This window comes from Penaeus japonicus, unplaced genomic scaffold (assembly GCF_977035675.1).
Source record: "Penaeus japonicus unplaced genomic scaffold, GWHDUDI00000001_assembly GWHDUDI00002377, whole genome shotgun sequence".
NCBI classification, from domain to species: Eukaryota; Metazoa; Arthropoda; class Malacostraca; order Decapoda; family Penaeidae; genus Penaeus; species Penaeus japonicus.
In genome coordinates, this window is record NW_028236779.1 from 5001 (window position 1) to 10000 (window position 5000).

The 5000-nt window shown below is 44.8% G+C and overlaps 1 pseudogene; it reads right to left on the bottom strand.

Annotated features, from left to right (window-relative positions):
• Positions 1–2537: 2537 nt before the first annotated feature.
• On the bottom strand, positions 2538–3820 carry LOC147466250 (small subunit ribosomal RNA; annotated as a pseudogene).
• Positions 3821–5000: the final 1180 nt, after the last annotated feature.

The window sequence follows — 5000 nt, forward strand, 5'->3', positions numbered from 1 at the left end:
TGGATGTAGGTAGTTGTGATGTTAATAACATTGTAATAATCCTTGTGGCAATTGATGTTTGCGGCTGACTCCTAAATCTTTATATGTGGCGTTCCCTTTAACGAATAAAGTTTCAACTAAATGTTGAAATATCTTATAAGTTAAGAATATATTATTTGAATAATATTATCCAAATATATTATTTGGATATATTATTATCATCCAAATATATTATATTATATCCAAATGTATTATTTGAATTGACTGAGTACTTCAAACACATTAGTCATTCCAATCTTTATCTTAATATCAAAAGTTATTTACAAAGCGTATCATAATTATGCTGAATCCTTCTCAAATGCAAAATATGACGCCCATCACTGAAAGATCCACAATGAAGTCGCCATCAACGATAGAAAAACTGTCTTTTTAAATGAATGATATTGCTCTTAAGAAGCTTCACATTTGCCTAATTACTTTGCAGCGAGACTTTGCTTTTATCTCTATAATGAACGATTCCATATATTCTTAAGGTAATGACTCCAGTCTTAAATGTGACTCATCCATTCCAACCATTCAGAGTGACGCTTCCACTATTTCTGGACCATGTATGTAAACTAATACTTTAATATGCTCATTGCTATTAATAAAGGGACTACAATTTCTACATTCCGTTGAAACTCTATCCTTATGTCTTATTCCCTCAAAAAGAAATCAACCAAAGTTCACTAACCAATTTGCCACAACAAAGCATGGACAGAACACAAGTACAAATAACATAAGACACTCATAAAAGTCTGGCACTTAATTCAAGAAAGACACTAAACTATTTGATTCATTAGACGGTAACCTTAACTTGTAAATTTAAAGAGCCACTTCATTTTTCTTTCACTCGTTTCAATCAATATCTTATCCCAAACTGACGAAAAAGAATCATGGTCTTACGAACAAGTGCTTAGCTGTTTTATGTTGGTATAATCACACTTCGTTTTCAACATTTCATTATGAAAAACATGAAAGAATCTGAATAAACACATTTTGAGACGTGGATCACATGATGGTGACGTGATAAATGAACAAGGAATACATTATGTGCTATGAGGGATGACAAGAGAATTAGGATGTTTACAATTCGAAAAGATGCTTGATAAGAAGATGGAATTGTTGAACACTCATGAAATATACTGATCATTTGAATATCGATCATAATAACTGTTACACATACATCGGTATTGATTAGGTACTATCTAACGGTCATTTTGAGTATAAACAAAACATTGTTATACCCATGGACCTAAGAATTACAGAATGGAAAACATTCGCGAGCAGTAAGGGTTGGATTGGCGTGTTCTAAGGTCTGCTCGTCATTGCCGCGGGTTTTCTGGTCGTGGAAGTGCTGGCGTCGGCGGAGGACAATCGAATCCCTGTGACGCTGGGAGTCCATGGCTTTACGGGAAGGGAAGGCGAGAGGATCATGAGAACGGGTCACTGCAACGGTTGCCAAGAACCCTGTCCACAAAGAAAGACAATGAGAGGGTTGACTGTTTCGACAAAGCAGACAGCAGAATGTGTGTATATATAAAAGGGAGTGGAAATACACAGATAAAAAGTAAATGGAAAATAAATAAAACAAAATTTAATGAAAACTTGCTAAAATGTTAAGTATGTAAAGAATAAGGAAAGATATAGGAACATTTCTAAAATTGATTATCTATAAATAAACTTGGTAATTTCTGAAATATATATTGGAACTTATCAGTAATAGCATTTAATTAAAGTTTCAAGTTTGTCCAAGAAAAGCTTGCATTGTCCAAGTGATCAATTAGGCAAGTCCGCCTTTTTAATTCCATGCCTACAAATTTTCTATAACATTTTCCGTTTATGGAAGGGGACACCAATGTATTTAAGTCATCAGAAATAACTTGATATCCATGTGCAAAATATCAAAAACGTTGCAATAGAATGACGTTCACGTTGATGGGTGAGTGAGCAGTCGAGCAACTCGGTAGAATGGCTTCTAGACTAGAAAGAACTCCATAGAGCTTCCTCGATTTCTCGGGAGACAAGCATGCTGTTCCCGTCTCCAAGGAGAAAATACGCGAGATTTTTCTATTTGGTGAAGTGAGTGCGGAGGTGAGGGTGGATCCTGGCCCCTTCCTGCCCTGCCCTCTCGTTCCTCTGTGGATGGAAAGCCATCAATTGAGACGCCTCGCCAAAGGAGTGGCGACTCCACCAGACATTGCCACATCTCCACGTCTTTGCCTTATCAAAGATATAGTTGTGTGGGACAGAATATATATGTATATATAGATAGATATAGGTATATATAGGTACCAGAGCCTATCATCATAAGGAGGAGGAGAGCCGGGAGCCGTCCCGAGAGCCCCCCGTAATGGCGTTCGAAAGAAGAAGAAGGGCCGATGCACGGTACGTCCACCGCTGCATTATTTCCTTCGACAGGGCCCGCCCTTCCAAGCCGGGAGGGGTCCTCACGGCCCCCTCTCGACGGACCGCGATTGGGCAAGCCAGCCAAAAGCTAGCGAGCGATCTCGGGTCGGTAATGATCCTTCCGCAGGTTCACCTACGGAAACCTTGTTACGACTTTTACTTCCTCTAAATGACCCAGCTTGGACACCTTTCCGTCGACCCGAGGGCGCTGACTGACGGGCAGCAGCGGCTCCAAGGGCGCCAGTCCGGTGCCCTCACTAGACCATTCAATCGGTAGTAGCGACGGGCGGTGTGTACAAAGGGCAGGGACTAAATCGGTGCAATCTGGTGAATTGCGCCTACTGGGAATTCCTCGTTCATGGGGAACATTTGCAAGCCCCAATCCCCTTTACGGACAGCTTTCACGAGGTTACCCGCTCCTCTCGGAGCGGGGACAGCTCGCTGAACTCTCCATTGTAGCGCGCGTGCGGCCCAGAACATCTAAGGGCATCACAGACCTGTTATGGCTCAATCTCTCGTGCGGCTAGTATATTTTTTGCTGCCGCTTATCCCTCTAAGAAGAAGATTGCGAAGCGGACGCCAGTTTCCGAAGCCGGGGCGAACACCGCGGCGGAGGAGCAGCCACGCGCAACGAGGCAGAACCCCGCACGCGCAACCACCGCCGCCCGCGCGCGGGCCGCACCCGGCCCGGCTTTAGGGACTCGTCGCCGCCCTGGAAGGCGGCGCGAGGACGAGACCCGTCGACTATTTAGCAGGCTAGAGTCTCGTTCGTTATCGGAATTAACCAGACAGATCACTCCACCAACTAAGAACGGCCATGCACCACCACCCACCGAATCGAGAAAGAGCCTTCATTCTGTCAATCCTTCCGGTGTCCGGGCCTGGTGAGTTTCCCCGTGTTGAGTCAAATTGAGCCGCAGGCTCCACTCCTGGTGGTGCCCTTCCGTCAATTCCTTTAAGTTGATATATAGTCTAGTAGTAGAAATTGAATATAAAAGTGTAGTCGAAGGGTAGTCTACTGGTTGCCAACAGCTCCACAAAGGCAACCAAGAGGCATATCCGTATTGTAATAAATTATATAAGTGCACTGATTTATGTATATATATATATATATATATATATATATATATATATATATATATATGTATGTATGTATATATATATATATATATTTATATATATATATATGTATATATATACGTATATATATGTATATGTATATTTGTATTTGTATATATATAGATGGTAGATGTATATATATATATAATATATATATAATATACATATATACATACATATATATAATATATATATATATATATATATATATATATATATATATTATATATATATATATATATATTACATACATATATATACATACATATATATACATACATACATACATACATACATATATATATATATATATATAAATGTATGTATATATATGTATGTATATATATGTATGTATATATATTCCAGGTGTTCCCATGACCGTCCTTAACCCCCCACCTCCCCGGCTGGGCGGAGGTAACCTGTCGCCAGAAAAAAAGCTCCGGCTCTCCTCGTCGGTAGTGGACGGCTAGCCGGCTAATCCAAAAAAAGGGCGGCGGGAAGAGACGGCCGTGTCTCTCTCCCGTCACGTCCCCGTCCCCTTCCCCGTTTCCTTGACCAGGACGACAAACCCGCTTGGAAGGCTTAGGGTGTTCGTGGGTCTCGGTTTTTGAGCGTGCGGCGGGCGCGGGCGATTGGTTTGGGTCGAGGCGCTGCATAAGAAGGTGCGGGCCCTGGGGGTGGGGCGAGGCCGCGAGGCGCGCCCCTATACGCCCAGGTGTTCCCTTGACCGTCCTCCCCTACCCGGCCCCGCCCCCCGTCGCACCAGAGGGAGCTGACGCAAGAGAGAGAGCGCGAGCGAGCTTGATGATGACAGTGAGCGGCGGCAGGAGGAGTTTTGGCTTCCCAATGTCTGGGTGAGAGAGCGAGCGAGGAAAAAAAGCGAATGAGCCATCTTGGACCCTTTTTCTTTTGTGCCTTGGGCGGCCGATTTTTCGGCCGGCGAAAAAGAAGGGGGAAGAGCGAGCAGCGAGTCCCTTCGCGAGCGAGCCAGTCGCTGGCCACGCCGCCGTTGCGTGAGCCGGGGGGGTGGGGTGAGCAGCAGCAGCAGCCGCCGCCGCCCCCCCGCCATGGAAGGACTGCGCTGGTCATGTCTCGCGTTCTGGGGCTCGCTAAAGCTCTGTGAATGCTTGTCATTCTTCTTCTTGACGACCTCGAGTGGAGGGAGATGACCCGCCCAATTTAAGCATATTAATGAGCGGAGGAAAAGAAACCAACCGGGATTCCCTGAGTAAGTGCGACCGAAACGGGAAGAGCCCAGCGCAAAGCCTCGCGTCCCTTAACAGGGGGCTCGAGGGGTGCTGCGTTGGGGAGAGGTCCTGCACGCGCTCCCGCGCCGCCTAAGTTGTGCATGAATGACTCCAATACCCAGGGAGGGTGTCAGGCCCGTGTGGCGGAAGTCGTACCCTTCCTCGTTCGCGGGGAGGGGGGTTTCGGGAGTGCGGAACGGGCCTCTC